Here is a 27862-nt window from a genome sequence, read left to right on the forward strand (position 1 = left end):
ACCCATAATAAGGCTATGGTCGAATCATATATCAATCTATATTAAGATGGAACAGATTTCATATGAAACAGGGCTCCCAACACTGAGTTACCTCTGATTTGGTAACACAAGGTCAAAATCACAATCACTGTGTTACAGAATTTATAGGGTCGGAATCAACAGACGATAGGGTGGGCAATTGAACTCCAAAATTTTCAAACTATATGTCAAAAGAGAGAATTTCAAGTATACTTTCAAATAAAATCAGTTTGATACAAATCAGAATTTTCAACAGGGAGTTATAGGCGTTTTAGTATCGAAAGGTCAGAAATCTGAACTCTGTTTTACAGCGTCTATAGGCTCTTTTGAAACAAATTTTTGGGTAAGTATTCGGTGTCCAAAATCTACAAAATCGGTGTCAAAAGAAACACATACGAGTCTAATTTCAAACAAAATAGTTCCTGCCTGAATTCTCATTCTATATTAAAACTTATAGCCGAAACAGTGCTTAGGGGTCAGTTTACCGAAAGACTTTCAGAATCCATGGTTTAAGTCCAAAGAGAGATATATCAGTTTCTAAATAGAAAACTTCCAATTTATTTTGAATCAACATAAAAACAGAGTCAAATACTTATGTAGGATGGGGTTAGAACACTTGCCTTTGCAAATCTTGACCCGAAATGACAAGATTAAAGCAAGAACCCTAAAAGCCCCAATTTTCTTTCTCTTCTTCTTCTTCTTCTTCTTCTTCTTCTTTCTTTCTTTCTTTCCCTGATCACCCACGAGCTGCCTCCTCTGCTTCCTTAACAACGAAGGCAGAGAGGCTTAAGCGGTGGAATTTGTCATTTGGTGCATTTTGCAGTTTAGTCCTTGTTTTTATCATATTCACGATTAGGTCCTTAGGGTTTACATATAGATCCTCAGATTTTTTTTTGAACAGATCTCCCAAATCTTAAAAATAAGTTACCACTGATTCATACTCTATTTCTTGTGTCAATTAAAAATAGATGCTTACATTATCACCAGAAATATTATACGAAAATTCGGAAATGAGGGGTGTTACACTTAGGCGAGGGACGAAGCTCGCGAAACGGGTGCGATAATGCCAGCACTAAATCACCGGATCCCATCAAAACACCGAAGTTAAGCGTGCTTGGGCCAGAGTAGTACTATGATGGGTGACCACCTGGGAAGTCCTCGTGTTGCACTCCTTTTCGCATCCCGGGATACGAAACATCTCCCGTAGAGCTCCGAGACGATTGTTTTGGGGCTGGAAATTTGCTATGACCGCTACGCAGTCAATATCGAGGGGCTCGGAGAGAGCTTTCCGGATTGGGGTCGCAATAGCGATTCCGAGATCGTTCTAGAAAGTGTCGATGGTTTCGGCACGTGCTTGCCGTGATCGATACGCAGTCGTCGGGCTAGGGCTCGGAGAGAGCTTGCAATATGGATTTCGTGAACGTTCGAGAAAGCGCCGACGGTTTCGTGATGGGCAAGAGGCTCCGGACGTTGATACGCCGACCGCGACGTGCACATAGGCGAGGCGAAGCTAGCGAAACGGGTGCGATAATGCCAGCACTAAATCACCGGATCCAATCAAAACACTGAAGTTAAGCGTGCTTGGGCCAGAGTAGTACTACGATGGGTGACCCCCTGGGAAGTCCTCGTGTTGCACTCCTTTTTGCATCCCGGGATACGAAACATCTCCCGTAGAGCTCCGAGACGATTGTTTTGGGGCTGGAAATTTACTGTGATCGCTACGCAGTCAGTATCGAGGGGCTCGGAGAGAGCTTTCCGGATTGGTCTCGCAATAGCGATTCCGAGATCGTTCTAGAAAGTGCCGATAGCTTCGGCACGCGCTTGCCGTGACCGATACGCAATCGTCGGGCTAGGGCTAGGAGAGAGCTTGCAATAGGGATTTCGTGAACGTTCGAGAAAGCGACAACGGTTTCGTGACGGGCAAGAGGCTCCGGACGTTGATGCGCCGACCACGACGAGCACATAGGCGAGGGACGAAGCTCGAGAAACGGGTGCGATAATGCCAGCACTAAATCACCGGATCCCATCAAAACACCAAAGTTAAGCGTGCTTGGGCCAGAGTAGTACTACGATGGGTGACCCCCTGGGAAGTCCTCGTGTTGCACTCCTTTTTGCATCCCGGGATATGAAACATCTCCCGTAGAGCTCCGAGACGAATGTTTTGGGGCTGGAAATTTACTGTGACCGCTACGCAGTCAGTATCGAGGGGCTCGGAGAGAGCTTTCCGGATTGGGGTCGCAATAGCGATTCCGAGATCATTTTAGAAAGTGCCGATGGTTTCGGCACGCGCTTGCCGTGACCGATACGCAGTCGTCGGGCTAGGGCTCGGAGAGAGCTTGCAATAGGGATTTCGTGAACGTTCGAGAAAGCGGCGACGGTTTCGTGACGGGCAAGAGGCTCCGGACGTTGCTGCGCCGACCGCGACGTGCACATAGGCGAGGGACGAAGCTCGCGAAACGGGTGCGATAATGCCAGCACTAAATCACCGGATCCCATCAAAACACCGAAGTTAAGCGTGCTTGGGCTAGAGTAGTACTACGATGGGTGACCCCCTGGGAAGTCCTCGTGTTGCACTCCGTTTTGCATCCCGGGATACGAAACATCTCCAGTAGAGCTCCGAGACGATTGTTTTGGGGCTGGAAATTTGCTGTGACCGCTACGCAGTCAGTATAGAGGGGCTCGGAGAGAGCTTTCCGGATTGGGGTCGCAATAGCGATTCCGAGATCGTTCTAGAAAGTGCCTATGGTTTCGGCACGCGCTTGCCGTGACCGATACACAGTCGTCGGGCTAGGGCTCGAAGAGGGCTTGCAATAGGGATTTCGTGAACGTTCGAGAAAGCGACGACGGTTTCGTGACGGGCAAGAGGCTCCGGACGTTGATGCGCCGACCGCGACGTGCACATAGGTGAGGGACGAAGCTCGCGAAACGGGTGCGATAATGCCAGTACTAAATCACCGAATCCAATCAAAACTCCGAAGTTAAGCGTGCTTGGGCCAGAGTAGTACTACGATGGGTGACCCCCTGGGAAGTCCTCGTGTTGCACTCCTTTTTGCATCCCGGGATATGAAACATCTCCCGTAGAGCTCCGAGACGAATGTTTTGGGGCTGGAAATTTGCTGTGACCGCTACACAGTCAGTTTCGAGGGGCTCGGAGAGAGCTTTCCGGATTGGGGTCGCAATAGCGATTCCGAGATCGTTTTAGAAAGTGCCGATGGTTTCGGCACGCGCTTGCCGTGACCGATACGCAGTCGTCGGGCTAGGGCTCGGAGAGAGCTTGCAATAGGGATTTCGTGAATGTTCGAGTAAGCGACGACGGTTTCATGACGGGCAAGAGGCTCCGGACGTTGCTGCGCCGACCGCGACGTGCACATAGGCGAGGGACGAAGCTCGCGAAACGGGTGCGATAATGCCAGCACTAAATCACCGGATCCCATCAAAACACCGAAGTTAAGCGTGCTTGGGCCAGAGTAGTACTACGATGGGTGACCCCCTGGGAAGTCCTCGTGTTGCACTCCTTTTTGCATCCCGGGATACGAAACATCTCCCGTAGAGCTCCGAGACGATTGTTTTGGGGCTGGAAATTTGCTGTGACCGCTACGCAGTCAGTATCGAGGGGCTCGGAGAGAGCTTTCCGGATTGGGGTCGCAATAGCGATTCCGAGATCGTTCTAGAAAGTGTCGATGGTTTCGGCACGTGCTTGCCGTGATCAATACGCAATCGTCGGGCTAGGGATCGGAGAGAGCTTGCAATAGGGATTTCGTGAACGTTCGAGAAAGCGACGACGGTTTCGTGACGGGCAAGAGGCTCCGGATGTTGATGCGCAGACCGCGACGTGCTCATAGGCGAGGGACGAAGCTCGCGAAACGGGTGCGACAATGGCAGCACTAAATCACCGGATCCCATCAAAACACCGAAGTTAAGCGTGCTTGGGCCAGAGTAGTACTACGATGGGTGACCCCCTGGGAAGTCCTCGTGTTGCACTCCTTTTTGCATCCCGGGATACGAAACATCTCCCGTAGCGCTCCGAGACGATTGTTTTGGGGCTGGCAATTTGCTGTGACCGCTACGCAGTCAGTATCGAGGGGCTCGGAGAGAGCTTTCCGGATTGGGGTCGCAATAGCGATTCCGAGATCGTTCTAGAAAGTGCCGATGGTTTCGGCACGCGCTTGCCGTGACCGATACGCAGTCGTCGGGCTAGGGCTCGGAGAGAGCTTGCAATAGGGATTTCGAGAACGTTCGGGAAAGCGCCGACGGTTTCGTGACGGGCAAGAGGCTCCGGACGTTGATGCGCCGACCGCGACGTGCACATAGGCGAGGGACGAAGCTCGCGAAACGGGTGCGATAATGCCAGCACTAAATCACCGGATCCCATCAAAACACCGAAGTTAAGCGTGCTTGGGCCAGAGTAGTACTATGATGGGTGACCACCTGGGAAGTCCTCGTGTTGCACTCCTTTTCGCATCCCGGGATACGAAACATCTCCCGTAGAGCTCCGAGACGATTGTTTTGGGGCTGGAAATTTGCTATGACCGCTACGCAGTCAATATCGAGGGGCTCGGAGAGAGCTTTCCGGATTGGGGTCGCAATAGCGATTCCGAGATCGTTCTAGAAAGTGTCGATGGTTTCGGCACGTGCTTGCCGTGATCGATACGCAATCGTCGGGCTAGGGCTCGGAGAGAGCTTGCAATATGGATTTCGTGAACGTTCGAGAAAGCGCCGACGGTTTCGTGATTTGCAAGAGGCTCCGGACGTTGATACGCCGACCGCGACGTGCACATAGGCGAGGCGAAGCTCGCGAAACGGGTGCGATAATGCCAGCACTAAATCACCGGATCCAATCAAAACACTGAAGTTAAGCGTGCTTGGGCCAGAGTAGTACTACGATGGGTGACCCCCTGGGAAGTCCTCGTGTTGCACTCCTTTTTGCATCCCGGGATACGAAACATCTCCCGTAGAGCTCCGAGACGATTGTTTTGGGGCTGGAAATTTACTGTGATCGCTACGCAGTCAGTATCGAGGGGCTCGGAGAGAGCTTTCCGGATTGGTCTCGCAATAGCGATTCCGAGATCGTTCTAGAAAGTGCCGATAGCTTCGGCACGCGCTTGCCGTGACCGATACGCAATCGTCGGGCTAGGGCTAGGAGAGAGCTTGCAATAGAGATTTCGTGAACGTTCGAGAAAGCGACGACGGTTTCGTGACGGGCAAGAGGCTCCGGACGTTGATGCGCCGACCACGACGAGCACATAGGCGAGGGACGAAGCTCGAGAAACGGGTGCGATAATGCCAGCACTAAATCACCGGATCCCATCAAAACACCAAAGTTAAGCGTGCTTGGGCCAGAGTAGTACTACGATGGGTGACCCCCTGGGAAGTCCTCGTGTTGCACTCCTTTTTGCATCCCGGGATATGAAACATCTCCCGTAGAGCTCCGAGACGAATGTTTTGGGGCTGGAAATTTGCCGTGACCGCTACGCAGTCAGTATCGAGGGGCTCGGAGAGAGCTTTCCGGATTGGGGTCGCAATAGCGATTCCGAGATCATTTTAGAAAGTGCCGATGGTTTCGGCACGCGCTTGCCGTGACCGATACGCAGTCGTCGGGCTAGGGCTCGGAGAGAGCTTGCAATAGGGATTTCGTGAACGTTCGAGAAAGCGACGACGGTTTCGTGACGGGCAAGAGGCTCCGGACGTTGCTGCGCCGACCGCGACGTGCACATAGGCGAGGGACGAAGCTAGCGAAACGGGTGCGATAATGCCAGCACTAAATCACCGGATCCCATCAAAACACCGAAGTTAAGCGTGCTTGGGCCAGAGTAGTACTACGATGGGTGACCCCCTGGGAAGTCCTCGTGTTGCACTCCTTTTTGCATCCCGGGATACGAAACATCTCCCGTAGAGCTCCGAGACGATTGTTTTGGGGCTGGAAATTTACTGTGATCGCTACGCAGTCAGTATCGAGGGGCTCGGAGAGAGCTTTCCGGATTGGTCTCGCAATAGCGATTCCGAGATCGTTCTAGAAAGTGCCGATAGCTTCGGCACGCGCTTGCCGTGACCGATACGCAATCGTCGGGCTAGGGCTAGGAGAGAGCTTGCAATAGGGATTTCGTGAACGTTCGAGAAAGCGACGACGGTTTCGTGACGGGCAAGAGGCTCCGGACGTTGATGCGCCGACCACGACGAGCACATAGGCGAGGGACGAAGCTCGAGAAACGGGTGCGATAATGCCAGCACTAAATCACCGGATCCCATCAAAACACCAAAGTTAAGCGTGCTTGGGCCAGAGTAGTACTACGATGGGTGACCCCCTGGGAAGTCCTCGTGTTGCACTCCTTTTTGCATCCCGGGATATGAAACATCTCCCGTAGAGCTCCGAGACGAATGTTTTGGGGCTGGAAATTTGCTGTGACCGCTACGCAGTCAGTATCGAGGGGCTCGGAGAGAGCTTTCCGGATTGGGGTCGCAATAGCGATTCCGAGATCATTTTAGAAAGTGCCGATGGTTTCGGCACGCGCTTGCCGTGACCGATACGCAGTCGTCGGGCTAGGGCTCGGAGAGAGCTTGCAATAGGGATTTCGTGAACGTTCGAGAAAGCGACGACGGTTTCGTGACGGGCAAGAGGCTCCGGACGTTGCTGCGCCGACCGCGACGTGCACATAGGCGAGGGACGAAGCTAGCGAAACGGGTGCGATAATGCCAGCACTAAATCACCGGATCCCATCAAAACACCGAAGTTAAGCGTGCTTGGGCCAGAGTAGTACTACGATGGGTGACCCCCTGGGAAGTCCTCGTGTTGCACTCCTTTTTGCATCCCGGGATACGAAACATCTCCAGTAGAGCTCCGAGACGATTGTTTTGGGGCTGGAAATTTGCTGTGACCGCTACGCAGTCAGTATAGAGGGGCTCGGAGAGAGCTTTCCGGATTGGGGTCGCAATAGCGATTCCGAGATCGTTCTAGAAAGTGCCTATGGTTTCGGCACGCGCTTGCCGTGACCGATACACAGTCGTCGGGCTAGGGCTCGGAGAGGGCTTGCAATAGGGATTTCGTGAACGTTCGAGAAAGCGACGACGGTTTCGTGACGGGCAAGAGGCTCCGGACGTTGATGCGCCGACCGCGACGTGCACATAGGTGAGGGACGAAGCTCGCGAAACGGGTGCGATAATGCCAGCACTAAATCACCGAATCCCATCAAAACTCCGAAGTTATGCGTGCTTGGGCCAGAGTAGTACTACGATGGGTGACCCCCTGGGAAGTCCTCGTGTTGCACTCCTTTTTGCATCCTGGGATATGAAACATCTCCCGTAGAGCTCCGAGACGAATGTTTTGGGGCTGGAAATTTGCTGTGACCGCTACACAGTCAGTTTCGAGGGGCTCGGAGAGAGCTTTCCGGATTGGGGTCGCAATAGCGATTCCGAGATCGTTTTAGAAAGTGCCGATGGTTTCGGCACGCGCTTGCCGTGACCGATACGCAGTCGTCGGGCTAGGGCTCGGAGAGAGCTTGCAATAGGGATTTCATGAACGTTCGAGTAAGCGACGACGGTTTCATGACGGGCAAGAGGCTCCGGACGTTGCTGCGCCGACCACGACGTGCACATAGGCGAGGGACGAAGCTCGCGAAACGGGTGCGATAATGCCAGCACTAAATCACCGGATCCCATCAAAACACCGAAGTTAAGCGTGCTTGGGCCAGAGTAGTACGACGATGGGTGACCCCCTGGGAAGTCCTCGTGTTGCACTCCTTTTTGCATCCCGGGATACGAAACATCTCCCGTAGAGCTCCGAGACGATTGTTTTGGGGCTGGAAATTTGCTGTGACCGCTACGCAGTCAGTATCGAGGGGCTCGGAGAGAGCTTTCCGGATTGGGGTCGCAATAGCGATTCCGAGATCGTTCTAGAAAGTGTCGATGGTTTCGGCACGTGCTTGCCGTGATCGATACGCAATCGTCGGGCTAGGGATCGGAGAGAGCTTGCAATAGGGATTTCGTGAACGTTCGAGAAAGCGACGACGGTTTCGTGACGGGCAAGAGGCTCCGGACGTTGATGCGCAGACCGCGACGTGCTCATAGGCGAGGGACGAAGCTCGCGAAACGGGTGCGACAATGGCAGCACTAAATCACCGGATCCCATCAAAACACCGAAGTTAAGCGTGCTTGGGCCAGAGTAGTACTACGATGGGTGACCCCCTGGGAAGTCCTCGTGTTGCACTCCTTTTTGCATCCCGGGATACGAAACATCTCCCGTAGCGCTCCGAGACGATTGTTTTGGGGCTGGCAATTTGCTGTGACCGCTACGCAGTCAGTATCGAGGGGCTCGGAGAGAGCTTTCCGGATTGGGGTCGCAATAGCGATTCCGAGATCGTTCTAGAAAGTGCCGATGGTTTCGGCACGCGCTTGCCGTGACCGATACGCAGTCGTCGGGCTTGGGCTCGAAGAGAGCTTGCAATAGGGATTTCGAGAACGTTCGAGAGAGCGCTGACGGTTTCATGACGGGCAAGAGGCTCCGGACGTTGATGCGCCGACCGCGACGTGCACATAGGCGAGGGACGAAGCTCGCGAAACGGGTGCGATAATGCCAGCACTAAATCACCAGATCCAATCAAAACACCGAAGTTAAGCGTGCTTGGGCCAGAGTAGTACTACGATGGGTGACCCCCTGGGAAGTCCTCGTGTTGCACTCCTTTTTGCATCCCGGGATACGAAACATCTCCCGTAGAGCTCCGAGACGAATGTTTTGGGGCTGGAAATTTGCTGTGACCGCTACGCAGTCAGTATCGAGGGGCTCGGAGAGAGCTTTCCGGATTTTGGTCGCAAGAGTGATTCCGAGATCGTTTTAGAAAGTGTCGATGGTTTCGGCACGCGCTTGCCGTGACCGATACGCAGTCGTCGGGCTAGGGCTCGGAGAGAGCTTGCAATAGGGATTTCGTGAACGTTCGAGAAAGCGACGACGGTTTCGTGACGGGCAAGAGGCTCCGGACGTTGCTGCGCCGACCGCGACGTGCACATAGGCGAGGGACGAAGCTCGCGAAACGGGTGCGATAATGCCAGCACTAAATCAGCGGATCCCATCAAAACACCGAAGTTAAGCGTGCTTGGGCCAGAGTAGTACAACGATGGGTGACCCCCTGGGAAGTCCTCGTGTTGTACTCGTTTTTGCATCCCGGGATACAAAACATCTCCCGTAGAGCTCCGAGACGATTGCTTTGGGGCTGGAAATTTGCTGTGACCGCTACGCAGTCAGTATCGAGGGGCTCGGAGAGAGCTTTCCGGATTTTGGTCGCAATAGCGATTCCGAGATCGTTTTAGAAAGTGCTGATGGTTTCGGCACGTGCTTGCCGTGACCGATACGCAGTCGTCGGGCTAGGGCTCGGAGAGAGCTTGCAATAGGGATTTCGTGAACGTTCGAGAAAGCGACGACGGTTTCGTGACGGGCAAGAGGCTCCGGACGTTGCTGCGCCGACCGCGACGTGCACATAGGCGAGGGACGAAGCTCGCGAAACGGGTGCGATAATGCCAGCACTAAATCACCGGATCCCATCAAAACACCGAAGTTAAGCGTGCTTGGGCCAGAGTAGTACTACGATGGGTGACCCCCTGGGAAATCCTCGTGTTGCACTCCTTTTTGCATCCCGGGATACGAAACATCTCCCGTAGAGCTCCGAGACGATTGTTTTGGGGCTGAAAATTTGCTGTGACCGCTACGCAGTCAGTATCGAGGGGCTCGGAGAGAGCTTTCCGGATTGGGGTCGCAATAGCGATTCCGAGATCGTTCTAGAAAGTATCGATGGTTTCGGCACGTGCTTGCCGTGGTCGATACGCAATCGTCGGGCTAGGGATCGGAGAGAGCTTGCAATAGGGAATTCGTGAACGTTCGAGAAAGCGACGACGGTTTCGTGACGGGCAAGAGGCTCCGGACGTTGATGCGCGGACCGCGACGTGCACATAGGCGAGGGACGAAGCTCGCGAAACGGGTGCGATAATGGCAGCACTAAATCACCGGATCACATCAAAACACCGAAGTTAAGCGTGCTTGGGCCAGAGTAGTACTACGATGGGTGACCCCCTGGGAAGTCCTCGTGTTGCACTCCTTTTTGCATCCCGGGATACGAAACATCTCCCGTAGAGCTCCGAGACGATTGTTTTGGGGCTGGAAATTTGTTGTGACCGCTACGCAGTCAGTATCGAGGGGCTCGGAGAGAGCTTTCCGGATTGGGGTCGCAATAGCGATTCCGAGATCGTTCTAGAAAGTGCCGATGGTTTCGGCACGCGCTTGCCGTGACCGATACGCAGTCGTCGGGCTAGGGCTCAGAGAGAGCTTGCAATAGGGATTTCGTGAACGTTCGAGAAAGCGACGACGGTTTCGCGATGGGCAAGAGGCTCCGGACGTTGATGCGCTGACCGCGACGTGCACATAGGCGAGGGACGAAGCTCGCGAAACGGGTGCGATAATGGCAGCACTAAATCACCGAATCCCATCAAAATACCGAAGTTAAGCGTGCTTGGGCCAGAGTAGTACTACGATGGGTGACCCCCTGGGAAGTCCTCGTGTTGCACTCCTTTTTGCATCCCGGGATACGAAACATCTCCCGTAGAGATCCGAGAAGATTGTTTTGGGGCTGGAAATTTGCTGTGACTGCTACGCAGTCAGTATCGAGGGGCTCAAAGAGAGCTTTCCGGATTGGGGTCGCAATAGCGATTCCTAGATCGTTCTAGAAAGTGCCGATGGTTTCGGCACGCGCTTGCCGTGACCGATACGCAGTCGTCGGGCTAGGGCTCGGAGAGAGCTTGCAATAGGGATTTGGTGAACGTTCGAGAAAGCGACGACGGTTTCGCGACGGGCATGTGGCTCCGGACGTTGATGCGCTGACCGCGACGTGCACATAGGCGAGGGACGAAGCTCGCGTAACGGGTGCGATAATGGCAGCACTAAATCACCGGATCCCATCAAAACACCGAAGTTAATCATGCTTGGGCCAGAGTAGTACTACGATGGGTGACCCCCTCGGAAGTCCTCGTGTTGCACGCCTTTTTTCATCCCGGGATACGAAACATCTCCCGTAGAGCTCCGAGACGATTGTTTTGGGGCTGGAAATTTGCTGTGACCGCTACGCGGTCAGTATCGAGGGGCTCCGAGAGAGCTTTCCGGATTGGGGTCGCAATAGCGATTCCGAGATCATTCTAGAAAGTGCCGATGGTTTCGGCACGCGCTTGCCGTGACCGATACGTAGTCGTCGGGCTAGGGCTAGGAGAGAGCTTGCAATAGGGATTTCGTGAACGTTCGAGAAAGCGCCGACGGTTTCGTGATGGGCAAGAGGCTCCGGACGTTGATGCGCTGACCGCGACGTGCACATAGGCGAGGGACGAAGCTCGCGAAACGGGTGCGATAATGGCAGCACTAAATCACCGAATCCCATCAAAATACCGAAGTTAAGCGTCCTTGGGCCAGAGTAGTACTACGATGGGTGACCCCCTGGGAAGTCCTCGTGTTGCACTCCTTTTTGCATCCCGGGATACGAAACATCTCCCGTAGAGCTCCGAGACGATTGTTTTGGGGCTGGAAATTTGCTGTGACCGCTACGCAGTCCGTATTGAGGGGCTCGGAGAGAGCTTTCCGGATTGGGGTCGCAATAGCGATTCCGAGATCGTTCTAGAAAGTGTCGATGGTTTCGGCACGTGCTTGCCGTGATCGATACGCAATCGTCGGGCTAGGGCTCGGAGAGAGCTTGCAATAGGGATTTCGTGAACGTTCGAGAAAGCGACGACGGTTTCGTGACGGGCAAGAGGCTCCGGACGTTGATGCGCGGACCGCGACGTGCACATAGGCGAGGGACGAAGCTCGCGAAACGGGTGCGATAATGGCAGCACTAAATCACCGGATCCCATCAAAACACCGAAGTTAAGCGTGCTTGGGCCAGAGTAGTACTACGATGGGTGACCCCCTGGGAAGTCCTCGTGTTGCACTCCTTTTTGCATCCCGGGATACGAAACATCTCCCGTAGAGCTCCGAGACGATTGTTTTGGGGCTGGAAATTTGTTGTGACCGCTACGCAGTCAGTATCGAGGGGCTCGGAGAGAGCTTTCCGGATTGGGGTCGCAAAAGCGATTCCGAGATCGTTCTAGAGAGTGCCGATGGTTTCGGCACGTGCTTGCCGTGATCGATACGCAGTCGTCGGGCTAGGGCTCGGAGAGAGCTTGCAACAGGGATTTCGTGAACGTTCGAGAAAGTGACGACGGTTTCGTGACGGGCAAGAGGCTCCGGACGTTGATGCGCCGACCGCGACGTGCACATAGGCGAGGGACGAAGCTCGCGAAACGGGTGCGATAATGCCAGCACTAAATCACCGGATCCCATCAAAACACCGAAGTTAAGCGTGCTTGGGCCAGAGTAGTACTACGATGGGTGACCCCCTGGGAAGTCCTCGTGTTGCACTCCTTTTTGCATCCCGGGATACGAAACATCTCCCGGAGAGCTCCGAGACGATTCTTTTGGGGCTGGAAATTTGCTGTGACCGCTACGCAGTCAGTATCGAGGGGCTCGGAGAGAGCTTTCCGGATTGGGGTCGCAATAGCGATTCCGAGATCGTTCTAGAAAGTGCCGATGGTTTCGGCACGCGCTTGCCGTGACCGATACGCAGTCGTCGGGCTAGGGCTCGGAGAGAACTTGCAATAGGGATTTCGTGAACGTTCGAGAAAGCGCCGACGGTTTCGTGACGGGCAAGAGCCTCCGGACGTTGATGCGCCGACCGCGACGTGCACATAGGCGAGGGACGAAGCTCGCGAAATGGGTGCGATAATGCCAGCACTAAATCACCGGATCCCATCAAAACACCGAAGTTAAGCGTGCTTGGGCCAGAGTAGTACTAGGATGGGTGACCCCCTGGGAAGTCCTCGTGTTGCACTCCTTTTTGCATCCCGGGATACGAAACATCTCCCGGAGAGCTCCGAGACGATTGTTTTGGGGCTAGAAATTTGCTGTGACGGCTACGCAGTCAGTATCGAGGGGCTCGGAGAGAGCTTTCCGGATTGGGGTCGCAATAGCGATTCCGAGATCGTTCTAGAAAGTGCCGATGGTTTCGGCATGCGCTTGCCGTGACCGATACGCAGTCATCGGGCTAGGGCTCGGAGAGAGCTTGCAATAGGGATTTTGTGAACGTTCGAGAAAGCGCCGACGGTTTCGTGACGGGCAAGAGGCTCCGGACGTTGATACGCCGACCGCGACGTGCACATAGGCGAGGGACGAAGCACGCGAAACGGGTGCGATAATGCCAGCACTAAATCACCGGATCCCATCAAAACACCGAAGTTAAGCGTGCTTGGGCCAGAGTAGTACTAGGATGGGTGACCCCCTGGGAAGTCCTCGTGTTGCACTCTTTTTTGCATCCCGGGATACGAAACATCTCCCGGAGAGCTCCGAGACGATTGTTTTGGGGCTAGAAATTTGCTGTGACCGCTACGCAGTCAGTATCGAGGGGCTCGGAGAGAGCTTTCCGGATTGGGGTCGAAATAGCGATTCCGAGATCGTTCTAGAAAGTGCCGATGGTTTCGGCACGCGCTTGCCGTGACCGATACGCAGTCGTCGGGCTAGGGCTCGGAGAGAACTTGCAATAGCGATTTCGTGAACGTTTGAGAAAGCGCCGACGGTTTCGTGACGGGCAAGAGGCTCCGGACGTTGATGCGCCGACCGCGACGTGCACATAGGCGAGGGACGAAGCACGCGAAACAGGTGCGATAATGCCAGCACTAAAACACCGGATACCATCAAAACTCCGAAGTTAAGCGTGCTTGGGCCAGAGTAGTACTAGGATGGGTGACCCCCTGGGAAGTCCTCGTGTTGCACTCCTTTTTGCATCCCGGGATACGAAACATCTCCCGGAGAGCTCCGAGACGATTGTTTTGGGGCTGGAAATTTGCTATGACCGCTACGCTGTCACTATCGAGGGGCTCGGAGAGAGCTTTCCGGATTGGGGTCGCAATAGCGATTCCGAGATCGTTCTAGAAAGTGCCGATGGTTTCGGCACGCGCTTGTCGTGACCGATACGCAGTCGTCGGGCTAGGGCTCGGAGAGAACTTGCAATAGGGATTTCGTGAACGTTCGAGAAAGCGCCGGCGGTTTCGTGACGGGCAAAAGGCTCCGGACGTTGATGCGCCGACCGCGACGTGCACATAGGCGAGGGACGAAGCACGCGAAACAGGTGCGATAATGCCAGCACTAAAACACCGGATCCCATCAAAACTCCGAAGTTAAGCGTGCTTGGGCCAAAGTAGTACTAGGATGGGTGACCCCCTGGGAAGTCCTCGTGTTGCACTCCTTTTTGCATCCCGGGATAGGAAACATCTCCCGGAGAGCTCCGAGACGATTGTTTTGGGGCTGGAAATTTGCTGTGACCGCTACTCAGTCAGTATCGAGGGGCTCGGAGAGAGCTTTCCGGATTGGGGTCGCAATAGCGATTCCGAGATCGTTCTAGAAAGTGCCGATGGTTTCGGCACGCGCTTGCCGTGACCGATACGCAGTCGTCGGGCTAGGGCTCGGAGAGAACTTGCAATAGGGATTTCGTGAACGTTCGAGAAAGCGCCGACGGTTTCGTGACGGGCAAGAGGCTCCGGACGTTGATGCGCCGACCGCGACGTGCACATAGGCGAGGGACGAAGCTCGCGAAACGGGTGCGATAATGCCAGCACTAAAACACCGGATCCCATCAAAACTCCGAAGTTAAGCGTGCTTGGGCCAGAGTAGTACTAGGATGGGTGACCCCCTGGGACGTCCTCGTGTTGCACTCCTTTTTGCATCCTGGGATAGGAAACATCTCCCGGAGAGCTCCGAGACGATTGTTTTGGGGCTAGAAATTTGCTGTGACCGCTACGCAGTCAGTATCGAGGGGCTCGGAGAGAGCTTTCCGGATTGGGGTCGCAATAGCGATTCCGAGATCATTCTAGAAAGTGCCGATGGTTTCGGCACGTGCTTGCCGTGACCGATACGCAGTCGTAGGGCTAGGGCTCGGAGAGAGCTTGCAATAGGGATTTTGTGAACGTTCGAGAAAGTGCCGACGGTTTCGTGACGGGCAAGAGGCTCCGGACGTTGATACGCCGACCGCGACGTGCACATAGGCGAGGGACGAAGCACGCGAAACTGGTGCGATAATGCTAGCACTAAATCACCGGATCCCATCAAAACACCGAAGTTAAGCGTGCTTGGGCCAAAGTAGTATGTTAGGACTCTAGCTTGGAGAGTCCTAATTGAGAGGGACATTCATGTAAAAATGTTAGGACTCTAGCTAGGGGAGTCCTAATTGAGAGGGACATTCTGTTAGGACTCTAGCTAGGAGAGTCCTAATTGTGAGGGGCATTCATGTAGGAGGTTTTTTCTTAGAGAAGAATTAGGAGTTTTAAGGGAATAGGAGTCTTGAGTAGGAGTCCTATTAGGAGTTGGTTAGAAGTAAGAGTCTTAAGTAGGAGTCCTATTAGGAGTTAGGGTTTAGAAGCCCTATAAATAGCCCTGTATTCCTTCTCTTTTCATAAGCGATAGATGAATCTTTTCTGCAGCCTTTGAGCAGCAACTTGGAGGGAGGAACCCCTATAGAGTTCCAAGGAGGCCGATCCCCTAAAGAGATCAACCCCAAGTTTAGAATCTGCAAGGGTTCTAACACCTGGTATCAGAGCAGCGTTCTTGGCGTCTCGCTGCCCTTCCACAGCCATCCATCAACCCTCTACAACCATCCAAAGCAATTCCCACAATTGCTTAAAAGATCGTCACCGAATTCCGTCATCATCTCCACCACCACGGATCATCCTTTGATCTCCCCGTGAATTGCAACAGGTTCTGGTTTCCTACTTTACTGCTGCTGCAATTTAGTTATCCTTATTCAAAAATCCAAAAAAAAAAAAATCGTTCCTATATTGCTGCATAAACTTTTCGTCACAAAGTTTTCATCTCTACGACGAAAGATACATTGCAGAATTCCAGCCGCATAGCACCATCTGTTTGATCTTGCTACTGTGCTTTTTCTATCCAAATTTCTATGAAATTTTTATGACATCTTTGACACTTCTTAACAGTGGATTTCCCTTTGGTTTCATCAAAAAATTCTCAATATAAACTAATGATCTTTTATGTCCAATCTGCTGCACTTGAATTGCAGAATTCAAGCCGCATAGCACCATCTATTTGATCTTGCTACTGTGCTTTTTCTATCCAAATTTCTACGAAATTTTTATGAAATCTTTGACATTTCCTAACAGTAGATTTCCCTTTGGTTTCATCGAAAAATTCTCAATATAAACTACTGATCTTTTATGTCCAATCTGCTGCACTTGAAAATCTATGCTGCAGAAAATTTCAGCTGCATATCGTTGCCTTAACCCATCTATTTGCAATCTTTTTTGAATGAAATTTCTTATACACTTCATAGATCATCTTGGCATCCATCTAAGATTGATCTATTAAGAAATTCATCTCTAAAAACGATTTTATGTTGCTGCAAATTTTCATCGTAACCCGCTGAAATTTTTCGACGATAATTCTGCAATTGCAACTTACACCAATTTCCTTGCTGTTATACTGCCGAAATTTTCTTGATTAAATTAGATATCCTTGCTGTCATATAAACTGTGATTTTGCTATCAATTCCCTCCTCAATTCTCTCAAGTTTTTGGTGGAAATTACGTCGAGAAACCGTTGTTTCTTCGACGACAATTCTACTCTTACAAGACAGCACATACTTGCTGCAACTTCCACAGATTTCTGTCAAACCTTTGCTACCATCTACCATAGATCCAAAACTTTCAACCACAGCCCTAAAACTCTACTAAACCACACCCTCAAACTGCACCCAAAACTGCCACAAAACAAGCCTAAATCGTAGCCTACATCCACCAATCCACCAACCCTTTTGACCATCACTTCTCTCAACCTATACATGCCTTTAACCTAACAACAAAAGAGAGATCTTAACATCATAGATTTGGAGGCATATATTATGGCATCTAAGGAGGTAATCAATGCTAAATTCGAAGCCTTGGAGGCGCGAATGGAGGATAAGATTCGGATGCTCTTTACCGAACTCAGATTGGGCCGACCACTAAGCCCGAAGAAATCACATCAAGGAGAGAGCTTTGCCCAATCACACCAACCCCAAAGATATGACTTCCAAGAGAGGGGAAGATCTATGACCAACCCCAACTATCCATGCATGAGAGTGGACTTCCCTAGATGGGAAGAAGGAGACCCGATTGGTTGGATTTCGCACGCGGAGCGATATTTTCGGTACCACAAAACCGCGGATGTATCTATGGTGAAAATTGCAGCTATACATCTTGAAGGGGATGCTATTCAATGGTTTGACTGGTTTGAACATACTTATGGAGTCCTTTCATGGCGACAATTCAAAGAAGAACTGCTGATTCGCTTCAGACCAACCAATTACGAGAATATTGACGAACAACTAGCAAAGATCCGACAAACCTCCACCATTCAGGAGTACCAAACCAGGTTTGAAAGGTTATCTAATCAAAATCATGATTGGTCTCAAAAACAGCTATTGAGGACCTTCATTGAGGGCTTGAAGCCGGAGATCCGAGGAGAAGTTAAAGCGCGACAACCGTATACGCTTATGGCAGCCATCTCTTTCGCACGACATCAAGAGGAGCAATTGAACCATGAAGCTCGGAGGACTAGGGTCACTCCTCAACCAGTAATATTGAAGCCCTCACCCCCCCCTACTGTCGACCAAGTCCCTGCACCAAAGAGGTTAACAGGAGAAGAGCTTCGGGAGCGATATGCGAAGGGGTTATGTTGGCATTGTGACGAGCCGTGGAGCCGTGAGCATCGCTGCAGTAAAGGAGGACTTCTTATGATTGAACCGATAGAAGAAGAGGTCATTGAACATCCAAAAGAGAGCTTTGAATATGAAGAAGAAGATGCAGAAGAAGAGCCACAACCGACCGAAGTTACGGTACATACACTAGCTAGCTACTCAAACCCGCAAACGATGAAAATTGGAGGCCTTCTCAAACAACAACCAATCACTGTTCTCATCGACACGGGCAGTACTACTAACTTCCTAAATAGTAAGCTTGCTATTCGGATATCATTACCTATTGAGAATCGCTGCAGGTTTGATGTTAAGGTCACCGACGGACGGATTTTGAATTGTGATCATAGGCGCTTACAGGAGAAACTATTGCTGCAGGACCAAGAGATAATTACAGATTTCTTCCCTCTCCCTCTTAACAATCATGAGGCCATGCTCAGAATTAAATGGTTGACGACATTAGGTGATATTTCCTGGAATTTTATGAAACTAATTATGAAATTTTATAGTAAGGAGAAACAGGTGACATTGCACGGGAAACGTGGGGGCGACATAACAACGATTTGCACACAACAAATGGAGAATGTTTTGCATAAAACATGCAACAGCTTTTTGGTACAACTTGAGCAGCAAACTAAGGGAGAGCTAACAGAATTTGAAGATCCAAATCTACTTCCTTTGCTTGCTGAATTTTCAAATATATTTGACGAACCGCGCAACCTACCTCTTACCTGTCGGCATGATCATTGTATAATGATTCTTCCAGGCAAATCTTCAGCAAATGCTCAGCCATATCAGTATCCACATCTCCAGAAGGATGAAATAGAAAGGATTATAAAAGAGATGCTCGAAACAGGAGTTATTTGGCCAAGTTCCAACCTCTACTCTTTGCCGGTGCTACTTGTATGCAAGAAGGACGAAACAAGGCGAATATGTGTTGATTACCGAGCTCTCAATGGCATAATCATCAAGGATAAATACTTTATTCCAATAGTAGATGAATTGCTAGATGAAAGGGAGCACAAATCTTTACAAAGCTGGACCTTTGATCCGGGTATCATCAAATACGAGCATGCAAAGAAGACATACGGAAAACCACCTTTTGAACACACAACAACCACAATTTTTTGCTTTCTTCAACAAAAGGTGGAATATCTTGGGCATATCATATCAGAGGAAGGTGTGGCAGTGGACCCCTTCAAAATTGGAGCAATGCAAAACTGGCCGACCTCGAGAAACATAAAATTGCTACATGGCTTTCTGGGTTTAACAGGCTACTACCGCAAGTTCGTGAAAAACTATGGAAAGATCAGTGCACCACTTACTTCCTTACTAGAAAAAAATGTCTTCCAATGGTTGGACAGAGCCTCCGCTGCCTTCGACAAACTTAAGGCAGCCATGACGACGACGCCGGTGCTAACACTACCAGATTTCAACCGACCCTTCATTATTGAGGCCGACACATCTGGAGTCAGAATTGGAGCCATTCTCATGCAAGATGGTCGACCACTCGCATACACTAGCAAGACATTATCTCCCTCCGATCAAAATATGTCAACATATGATAAGGAGATGCTCGCCATTGTGCGCGCAGCAACGAGGTGGAGATTGTACTTGATCAGGCGATACTTTCAAATCAAGACCGACCATAAAAGCCTAAAATATCTCTTGGAACAGAAGATATCTTCCCCCGAGCAGCAAAAATGGATGCGCTTTCGCAGCTACCCGAGCAAGTTGAAGTTTCGACCGTTTCACTTCCGACCAGCGACTTCCTTGAGGATATTAAGATGGAATGGCAAGAAGATTCAGATACTAGTAAGATTATAAAAAAATTGGAGGAAGCACCAAGCCCCATGGCTCATTACAATTGGGACTCAAAAGAATTACACTATAAGGGACGCATTGTGCTTGTGACAAATTCTACTTGCATCTTCAATAGAAGATTTTGGACAAAGTTATTCTATATGCAGGGTACTAAATTGAAAAGGAGTACGACATATCACCCACAAACCAACAGCCAACCGGAAGTTTTAAACAGGTGCTTGGAGACAGCCCAAAGCCACCCACCAAATATGACTACCCAAAGAGAACTCCAGACCCAGCCAAGTGCCATTATTAATCGACGGATCGTGACTCGACGACGACGACCCACTAATGAAGTGCTAATACAGTGGGCGAACCTACCAAAAGAAGATGCCACTTGGGAGAACTATGACGACTTGAAGATCAAATTCCCAGAATTCATGAATCATCAGCCTCGAGGACAAGGCTGATTTGAAGAGGGCGGGTCTGTTAGGACTCTAGCTTGGAGAGTCCTAATTGAGAGGGACATTCATGTAAAAATGTTAGGACTCTAGCTAGGAGAGTCCTAATTGAGAGGGACATTCTGTTAGGACTCTAGCTAGGAGAGTCCTAATTGTGAGGGGCATTCATGTAGGAGGTTTTTTCTTAGAGAAGAATTAGGAGTTGTAAGGGAATAGGAGTCTTGAGTAGGAGTCCTATTAGGAGTTGGTTAGAAGTAAGAGTCTTAAGTAGGAGTCCTATTAGGAGTTAGGGTTTAGAAGCTGTCACGCCCCTAAAAATATCCATTATATTTAAAATCTTTCGTCACAACTAACCCAGGATCCAAACACACATTTGAGGTCACTAAGAAAACATTCAGATCAAAAATTTCACTTCTATAATCTACCAATTCATAACCCTGTACAATTCATAAACATAGCACACATCACTCGATAATTCATACAATCTAAACTCGACTCATCAAAATAAAAACCACAATATAAATCCACAAGTGGGGAAATCCATGCAGTCACCACAATCATCGATTTACCATAAGTTCATATCATTACACAAATTTAATTTAACATTCCAAAACCCTATACATGAGGGATCCTTCAACTTACACAAAATCCACAGGTTTAGATTTATAGTCACATTTCATTAGATGCAAGGTAGCTTATACACAACTACATATATGCTAACAAAAGTTCTGCCCAACGTCTTCTAAACTTTCCACTGCCCCAGCCCATTCTTAACATTTAAGCAAGCGATACGCTATCCTGAAAAATTTATCAACAAACGGGGTGAGCATAAAGAGCTCAGCAAGTGACTAACATATCCATAACAAAATAGTACAATTTCCAAGAGATACAGTATCAAATCACAAAAGCAGAATATACGATTTCGTATACATAATATCATTAGGAGCAGAATCATAATTGTCCTTTTTAATCATACATATTTGGTTCCAGACAGATGGGGCATAGAGTAATTGGAGCATATCAGAAACAAAGGAAACATATCGGAGCTTATCAATGGCATATAAAATGTTCCAGAACACATCAACGATCTATGGAACATTACGAAGCAAACTCAATAGTGAATGAAGCATTTCAGAGCATATCAAACTCATATGTCGTACAGAAGCTCAAACGTCGTCCTTGACGTTGCAATCATATCATACTTATCCAGAGCACGAACAAAAATAACTCACCAAAACTCTGGATGTCATATCAAACATATAGAGGGTGTAGTGGGATCTCAGTCAGAATGTGATTCATCCATTTCTGAATGACCACCTGACAAAAGTCTCCCACGTCTGGGAGCTCCATCCACCCACGTCTAGGTGAAGTCAGAGGGGGCCGGCAGAGCATCGCAGGCTCTATGCATAACTCCCTTTACCATTTCTGGCAAAGGTTCACAACTCCCTTTACCATTTCTGGCAAAGGTTCACAACTCCCTTTACCATTTCTGGCAAAGGTTCACAACTCCCTTTACCATTTCTGGCAAAGGTTCACAACTCCCTTTACCATTTCTGGCAAAGGTTCACATTATCCCACACACCAGAGTACAAGAAGGCAGTTTCAACAATAAGCAGCATATAACGGAAGCACACGCGGAACAACCAAACATACATGTGCCTTTTCAAAAACAATGATGCAAGGAACAAATCTCTCACAAAAGTATTCATTTTAGGAAAGAATTGGAAGCAAGAGTGTACAGGGATTCCAAGCAATCATAATCAGCTCAATTCCAATAAGAAGGTTAGACAAATTCAGATATCCAAAGGAATGGAACCAAATACGCGAAATCAACCCGAGCTCGATTTCGGACAGAATTCCAGTGGCACATCAAACAAATATTTTAGAATAACAATTATGCTCCAATACCCATAATAAGGCTATGGTCGAATCATATATCAATCTATATTAAGATGGAACAGATTTCATATGAAACAGGGCTCCCAACACTGAGTTACCTCTGATTTGGTAACACAAGGTCAAAATCACAATCACTGTGTTACAGAATTTATAGGGTCGGAATCAACAGACGATAGGGTGGGCAATTAAACTCCAAAATTTTCAAACTATATGTCAAAAGAGAGAATTTCAAGTCTACTTTCAAATAAAATCAGTTTGATACAAATCAGAATTTTCAACAGGGAGTTATAGGCGTTTTAGTATCGAAAGGTCAGAAATCTGAACTCTGTTTTACAGCGTCTATAGGCTCTTTTGAAACAAATTTTTGGGTAAGTATTCGGTGTCCAAAATCTACAAAATCGGTGTCAAAAGAAACACATACGAGTCTAATTTCAAACAAAATAGTTCCTGCCTGAATTCTCATTCTATATTAAAACTTATAGCCGAAACAGTGCTTAGGGGTCAGTTTACCGAAAGACTTTCAGAATCCATGGTTTAAGTCCAAAGAGAGATATATCAGTTTCTAAATAGAAATCTTCCAATTTATTTTGAATCAACATAAAAACAGAGTCAAATACTTATGTAGGATGGGGTTAGAACACTTGCCTTTGCAAATCTTGACCCGAAATGACAAGATTAAAGCAAGAACCCTAAAAGCCCCAATTTTCTTTCTCTTCTTCTTCTTCTTCTTCTTCTTCTTCTTTCTTTCTTTCTTTCCCTGATCACCCACGAGCTGCCTCCTCTGCTTCCTTAACAACGAAGGCAGAGAGGCTTAAGCGGTGGAATTTGTCATTTGGTGCATTTTGCAGTTTAGTCCTTGTTTTTATCATATTCACGATTAGGTCCTTAGGGTTTACATATAGATCCTCAGATTTTTTTTTTGAACAGATCTCCCAAATCTTAAAAATAAGTTACCTCTGATTCATACTCTATTTCTTGTGTCAATTAAAAATAGATGCTTACATTATCACCAGAAATATTATACGAAAATTCGGAAATGAGGGGTGTTACACTCTCCCCCCCTTAAAAGAAAAATTTAGTCCTCTAAATTTATCGTACCTCTATTCGATGAAAAGACGAGGATACACCTTTTTCATTTCCTCTTCTAGCTCCCAAGTTGTCTCTTCTCCAGAATGATGTCTCCAATTTACTTGAACCAATGGGATGACCCGATTCCTTAGGACTTTTTCTTTCTTATCAATAATCTGAATAGGCTCTTCCACATAGGATAGATCTTTATCGAACTCCACCAGCTCATACTTAATGATGTGAGAAGGGTCAATACATATACTTTCTAATCATCGAGACATGAAATATATCATGGACATGGCTCAATGCTGGTGGCAAGGCAATCCTGTAAGCGACAGAACCAACCCTCTCAAGAACCTCAAAAGGTCCAATAAATCTTGGGCTTAATTTTCCTTTCTTCCCAAACCTCATAATGCCTTTGGAAGGGGAGACTTTTAAGAATACAAAATCTCCGATTTCAAACTCAATATCTCGTCTTCTATTGTCAGCATAACTCTTTTGACGACTCTGAGCAGTTTTTAACCTTTTCCTTATTACTTGAATTTTCTCGGTAGTTTCTTGTACCTTGTCCGGTGCTAATAGCTTTCTGTCTCCAACTTCCTCCCAACATACAGGTGTTACGCACTTTCGCCCATATAGAGCTTCATAAGGAGCCATCTGAATACTTGAATGATAACTATTATTATACGTGAACTCAACAAGTGAAATATCCTTATCCCATTCACCTTTCCAATCCATAACATAGGCTCTAAGCAAATCCTCAAGTGTTTGAATTGTTCTTTCTGACTGACCATCAGTCTGAGGATGATATGCAGTACTAAACTTGACTTTAGTGCCCATCGACTCCTGCAATTTTCTCCAGAATCTAGAGAGAAATCTGGAGTCTCTATCAGAGATAATCTCCTTTGGAATACCATGAAGTCTTACTACTTCATTAACATATAAATCTGCAAGTCTATCAAGTGAATAAGTCATATTAATCGGTAGGAAATGCGCAGATTTTGTTAACCTATCAATGATAACCCAAATAGCATCATGCTTCCTCAAGGTTCTGGGTAGTCCTGAAACAAAATCCATAGTAATACATTCCCATTTCCATTCAGGAATAACTAAAGGTTGCAACAACCCTCCAGGTCTTTGGTGTTCTACTTTGATTTGCTGACAAGTCAAACATTTAGAAACATACATTGCCATTTCTTTCTTCATGCCTTTCCACCAATAATGACTTCGAAGATCTCTATACATCTTAGTGCTCCCAGGGTGTAGGGTGTACTTTGAAGTATGACTTTCAGTTAGGATTTGATTCTTGATAACTAGTTCATTTGGTACACATACTCTCTCCCCAAATCTCAATAGGCCATCCTTTGAAATTTGAAATTGTGGCTTCAATCCCTTTTCTACTTCACTCCTCAAGTAGATTAAATATGGATCTCGTAATTGTCCTTCCTTAATTTGTTGCATAAGATCAGACTGCACTTGAATGGAGGCCATCAGAATCATCGAGTCTTGCTCTTTCCTCAAAGCTTTTAAATCAAAATTTTCTTCTATTAGCTTCCATTGCTTCACGACCAGACTAGCCATAAAACTTGTAGATTTCCTACTAAGTGCATCAGCTACAACATTGGCTTTGCCCGGGTGATAACGGATGGTACAATCATAATCCTTCAGAAGTTCAATCCATCTTCGCTGCCTCATGTTTAACTCTTTCTGAGTGAAAATATATTTTAAACTCTTGTGATCAGTAAAGATTTCAAACTGCCGACCATACAAATAATGTCTCCAAATCTTTAAAGCAAAAATAATTGCTGCCAATTCCAAATCATGAGTTGGGTAATTCAGTTCATAACCTTTAAGTTGCCTAGAAGCATACGCAATTACTCTCCCTTCCTGCATCAAAACACATCCTAGGCCCTTACTTGAAGCATCAGTATAAACTACAAACTCATCATTACCCCTTGGAATAGTGAGAATAGGGGCACTAGTCAATCTTCTTTTTAACTCTTGAAAACTTTGCTCACAATCATCACCCCATACAAATTTCATATTCTTCTTAGTGAGTTTGGTGAGAGGTTGAGCAATTCGAGAAAATCCCTCCACAAATCTCCTGTAATAACCTGCCATGCCCAAGAAGCTCCTAACTTCTGTCACATTTGTTGGTACTTCCCATTCAACTACAGCTTCTATTTTCCTTGGATCAACAGATATACCCTTTCCTGAAATCACATGGCCTAAGAAGGCAACTTCATTCAACCAAAATTCACATTTGCTGAACTTTGCATACAACTTCTTTTCTCTTAGTATGGACAATACCTTCCTCAAGTGTTCCTCATGCTCCTGATTACTCCTTGAATACACCAATATGTCATCAATAAATACAATTACACAGATATCCAAGAGCTGTTGAAATGTCCTATTCATTAGTTCCATAAAAGCTGCAGGGGCATTAGTCAAACCAAAAGGCATCACCAAGAATTCATAATGACCATATCGAGTTCTGAAGGCTGTTTTTGAAATATCCTCCTCTTTGATCCTCAACTGATAGTAACCTGACCTCAGGTCAATCTTAGAGAATACTTGTGCACCCTGCAGTTGATCAAACAAATCATCAATTCTAGGTATGGGATATTTGTTTTTGATGGTCACCTGATTCAACTGTCTATAATCAATACAAAGCCTCAATGTTCCATCCTTCTTCTTCACTAATAGTACCGGAGCACCCCATGGGGATACACTGGGTCGTATGAAACCCTTATCTAATAATTCTTGTATTTGCTTCTTTAATTCTTCTAACTCAAGTGGTGCCATTCTGTAGGGAGGCTTAGATATTGGGGTTGTACTGGGGACTAGATCAATAGCAAATTCACCCTCTCTATCTAGAGGTAAACCAGGCAAGTCATCAGGAAATACATCAGGGAATTCTTTGACCACTGAAATTTCATCTATGTGGGTTTCCTGATTTGAATGCTCCTTTACACACACCATATAACAAAGACAACCTTTCTGCATAAGATGATAAGCTTGAAGTGCGGATATCAAGCAAGGAGGCAAATCATGCTTAATGCCCTCAAAGAAAAATATAGGCTGATCTGGTATGCAGAAGGTAATTATTTTTTTGTAACAGTCAATACTAGCGTGATGAGAAGATAACCAATCCATGCCAAGTATAATATCAAAACTCTGGATCTCTAGGAGAATCAAATCAGCAAGGAGTTCATGGTCTCCAATAGAGATCAAACAAGATGGGTAGACTACGTTTGTTGCCAATGAATCTCCAACAGCAGTTGTTACATATAGCATATAATCCAGGGGTTTAGGTAGAATATCCAAGTGACAAGCAAAGTGTTGTGAAACAAATGATAAGTTGGAGCCGGGATCAAACAAAACTTTTGCATTTCTTTTAGAAACATGAAGAATACCTTCCACCACAGATTTAGAAGCTTTAGAATCTTGTTCCGTGATAGCGTACACTCTAGCATGGGCTGAGGGTCTAGGAGACAGTGGCTCTCTTTTCCTGTTCAGTGGGCAATCTTTTATTTGATGACCTAGCTTTCCACAACTAAAACATGCTCCAGTCACCCGAAAACACCGACTCGTTTCATGATTTGATCCACATTTTTCACATAACTGAGTCCTCCCCCATGGTTTCCTTTTCTCAAATCCAGATGTCTTAAACCTCTTGTTACTATCTTCATATTTATTTTCTCTCCTGCTTTTGCTAGTAAATTTGTCCCTTTGGCTCTTGCCAATGATTTCTTGAATTTCCTCCATGTCTCTTTCAATTTTCAAAGCTCTTTCTACCGTATCAGCATATGTTTGTAATTTTAAAGCTGACATTCGGCTTCTTATTGCTGGCCGTAATCCCCTTTCAAACCTTCTTGCCTTTCTAGATTCATCATCAGTCATATGTGTGGCAAACCTGGAGAGCTCAGTAAATCTAGATTCATACTTTGTAACCGTCATACTTCCCTGGATAAGGTTCAAAAACTCCAATTCTTTTTGCTCTCTCATACAATCGGGAAAATATTTGTCGTAAAACTTTTCTTGGAATAACTTCCATGTCATTTGCTCATGTTTGATTTCAGACATCCTCTTAATCATTCTCCACCAGTGTTCAGCTTCTCCTTCCAGCATAAAGGTGGCAAGAAAAACCTTTCGTTCATCAGAGTAACTTAGGGCATCAAATATTTTCTCTATCTGCATCATCCATCGTTCCGCCACCATTGGATCAGACTCACCACTGAAACTGGGAGGACTAAGCTTCTTAAACTGTCCAATTCCCAACCCCGTCCGGTTTGATGTCTCTATTCCATCATTACTTCCTTGTTGGACAGGTTGTTGTTGTTGTTGCATCACTTGTGCCATAGTCTCCAAAGTCCGCATAATACCACTCAATTGATCAGTAGTAGATGCAACAGGAGAACCAGATGATCTCGTCATCCTTGCTTCCTAAAACATCAAAAGAACATTTTCTTTGATCAATCTCTAAATGATAGTCAATAAACCTCAAAAAAAAAACATAACATTCTTAGTGATTCTCAAATCATGCTCTGATACCACCTCTGTCACGTCCCTAAAAATATCCATTATATTTAAAATCTTTCGTCACAACTAACCCAGGATCCAAACACACATTTGAGGTCACTAAGAAAACATTCAGATCAAAAATTTCACTTCTATAATCTACCAATTCATAACCCTGTACAATTCATAAACATAGCACACATCACTCGATAATTCATACAATCTAAACTCGACTCATCAAAATAAAAACCACAATATAAATCCACAAGTGGGGAAATCCATGCAGTCACCACA

The 27862-nt window shown here is 47.5% G+C and overlaps 21 non-coding genes and 9 pseudogenes across 21 annotated transcripts; all 30 read left to right on the forward strand.

The window, feature by feature from the left end:
• The first annotated feature begins 1071 nt into the window (after positions 1-1071).
• On the forward strand, positions 1072-1190 carry LOC135599975 (5S ribosomal RNA). Its single transcript, XR_010482312.1, has one exon. It is a non-coding gene; the product is annotated as a 5S ribosomal RNA (ribosomal RNA).
• Positions 1191-1538: 348 nt separating this feature from the next.
• LOC135602117 (5S ribosomal RNA) lies at positions 1539-1657 on the forward strand (annotated as a pseudogene).
• Positions 1658-2007: 350 nt separating this feature from the next.
• LOC135600846 (5S ribosomal RNA) lies at positions 2008-2126 on the forward strand. Its single transcript, XR_010483158.1, has one exon. It is a non-coding gene; the product is annotated as a 5S ribosomal RNA (ribosomal RNA).
• A 350-nt stretch (positions 2127-2476) lies between these two features.
• On the forward strand, positions 2477-2595 carry LOC135599956 (5S ribosomal RNA). Its single transcript, XR_010482293.1, has one exon. It is a non-coding gene; the product is annotated as a 5S ribosomal RNA (ribosomal RNA).
• A 350-nt stretch (positions 2596-2945) lies between these two features.
• LOC135601763 (5S ribosomal RNA) lies at positions 2946-3064 on the forward strand (annotated as a pseudogene).
• Positions 3065-3414: 350 nt separating this feature from the next.
• On the forward strand, positions 3415-3533 carry LOC135600140 (5S ribosomal RNA). The gene has a single exon (XR_010482469.1). It is a non-coding gene; the product is annotated as a 5S ribosomal RNA (ribosomal RNA).
• Positions 3534-3883: 350 nt separating this feature from the next.
• On the forward strand, positions 3884-4002 carry LOC135601111 (5S ribosomal RNA). Its single transcript, XR_010483415.1, has one exon. It is a non-coding gene; the product is annotated as a 5S ribosomal RNA (ribosomal RNA).
• Positions 4003-4352: 350 nt separating this feature from the next.
• LOC135599976 (5S ribosomal RNA) lies at positions 4353-4471 on the forward strand. Its single transcript, XR_010482313.1, has one exon. It is a non-coding gene; the product is annotated as a 5S ribosomal RNA (ribosomal RNA).
• Positions 4472-4819: 348 nt separating this feature from the next.
• Positions 4820-4938, forward strand: LOC135602118 (5S ribosomal RNA; annotated as a pseudogene).
• A 350-nt stretch (positions 4939-5288) lies between these two features.
• Positions 5289-5407, forward strand: LOC135600847 (5S ribosomal RNA). Its single transcript, XR_010483159.1, has one exon. It is a non-coding gene; the product is annotated as a 5S ribosomal RNA (ribosomal RNA).
• A 350-nt stretch (positions 5408-5757) lies between these two features.
• Positions 5758-5876, forward strand: LOC135600141 (5S ribosomal RNA). The gene has a single exon (XR_010482470.1). It is a non-coding gene; the product is annotated as a 5S ribosomal RNA (ribosomal RNA).
• Positions 5877-6226: 350 nt separating this feature from the next.
• Positions 6227-6345, forward strand: LOC135600848 (5S ribosomal RNA). Its single transcript, XR_010483160.1, has one exon. It is a non-coding gene; the product is annotated as a 5S ribosomal RNA (ribosomal RNA).
• Positions 6346-6695: 350 nt separating this feature from the next.
• Positions 6696-6814, forward strand: LOC135600142 (5S ribosomal RNA). The gene has a single exon (XR_010482471.1). It is a non-coding gene; the product is annotated as a 5S ribosomal RNA (ribosomal RNA).
• A 350-nt stretch (positions 6815-7164) lies between these two features.
• Positions 7165-7283, forward strand: LOC135601275 (5S ribosomal RNA). Its single transcript, XR_010483573.1, has one exon. It is a non-coding gene; the product is annotated as a 5S ribosomal RNA (ribosomal RNA).
• Positions 7284-7633: 350 nt separating this feature from the next.
• LOC135601040 (5S ribosomal RNA) lies at positions 7634-7752 on the forward strand. The gene has a single exon (XR_010483346.1). It is a non-coding gene; the product is annotated as a 5S ribosomal RNA (ribosomal RNA).
• A 350-nt stretch (positions 7753-8102) lies between these two features.
• On the forward strand, positions 8103-8221 carry LOC135601112 (5S ribosomal RNA). Its single transcript, XR_010483416.1, has one exon. It is a non-coding gene; the product is annotated as a 5S ribosomal RNA (ribosomal RNA).
• Positions 8222-8571: 350 nt separating this feature from the next.
• Positions 8572-8690, forward strand: LOC135602177 (5S ribosomal RNA; annotated as a pseudogene).
• A 350-nt stretch (positions 8691-9040) lies between these two features.
• On the forward strand, positions 9041-9159 carry LOC135603630 (5S ribosomal RNA; annotated as a pseudogene).
• Positions 9160-9509: 350 nt separating this feature from the next.
• Positions 9510-9628, forward strand: LOC135600320 (5S ribosomal RNA). Its single transcript, XR_010482645.1, has one exon. It is a non-coding gene; the product is annotated as a 5S ribosomal RNA (ribosomal RNA).
• Positions 9629-9978: 350 nt separating this feature from the next.
• LOC135602286 (5S ribosomal RNA) lies at positions 9979-10097 on the forward strand (annotated as a pseudogene).
• A 350-nt stretch (positions 10098-10447) lies between these two features.
• Positions 10448-10566, forward strand: LOC135603702 (5S ribosomal RNA; annotated as a pseudogene).
• A 350-nt stretch (positions 10567-10916) lies between these two features.
• Positions 10917-11035, forward strand: LOC135604258 (5S ribosomal RNA; annotated as a pseudogene).
• Positions 11036-11385: 350 nt separating this feature from the next.
• On the forward strand, positions 11386-11504 carry LOC135604385 (5S ribosomal RNA; annotated as a pseudogene).
• Positions 11505-11854: 350 nt separating this feature from the next.
• On the forward strand, positions 11855-11973 carry LOC135601483 (5S ribosomal RNA). The gene has a single exon (XR_010483775.1). It is a non-coding gene; the product is annotated as a 5S ribosomal RNA (ribosomal RNA).
• A 350-nt stretch (positions 11974-12323) lies between these two features.
• LOC135600145 (5S ribosomal RNA) lies at positions 12324-12442 on the forward strand. Its single transcript, XR_010482473.1, has one exon. It is a non-coding gene; the product is annotated as a 5S ribosomal RNA (ribosomal RNA).
• Positions 12443-12792: 350 nt separating this feature from the next.
• Positions 12793-12911, forward strand: LOC135599894 (5S ribosomal RNA). The gene has a single exon (XR_010482234.1). It is a non-coding gene; the product is annotated as a 5S ribosomal RNA (ribosomal RNA).
• Positions 12912-13261: 350 nt separating this feature from the next.
• Positions 13262-13380, forward strand: LOC135599984 (5S ribosomal RNA). The gene has a single exon (XR_010482321.1). It is a non-coding gene; the product is annotated as a 5S ribosomal RNA (ribosomal RNA).
• A 350-nt stretch (positions 13381-13730) lies between these two features.
• LOC135604436 (5S ribosomal RNA) lies at positions 13731-13849 on the forward strand. Its single transcript, XR_010484226.1, has one exon. It is a non-coding gene; the product is annotated as a 5S ribosomal RNA (ribosomal RNA).
• Positions 13850-14199: 350 nt separating this feature from the next.
• Positions 14200-14318, forward strand: LOC135599707 (5S ribosomal RNA). The gene has a single exon (XR_010482052.1). It is a non-coding gene; the product is annotated as a 5S ribosomal RNA (ribosomal RNA).
• A 350-nt stretch (positions 14319-14668) lies between these two features.
• On the forward strand, positions 14669-14787 carry LOC135604616 (5S ribosomal RNA). Its single transcript, XR_010484243.1, has one exon. It is a non-coding gene; the product is annotated as a 5S ribosomal RNA (ribosomal RNA).
• The last annotated feature ends 13075 nt before the right edge of the window (positions 14788-27862 follow it).

The sequence above is a fragment of the Musa acuminata genome, chromosome BXJ2-1 (assembly GCF_036884655.1).
Source record: "Musa acuminata AAA Group cultivar baxijiao chromosome BXJ2-1, Cavendish_Baxijiao_AAA, whole genome shotgun sequence".
Lineage (NCBI taxonomy): Eukaryota > Viridiplantae > Streptophyta > Magnoliopsida > Zingiberales > Musaceae > Musa > Musa acuminata.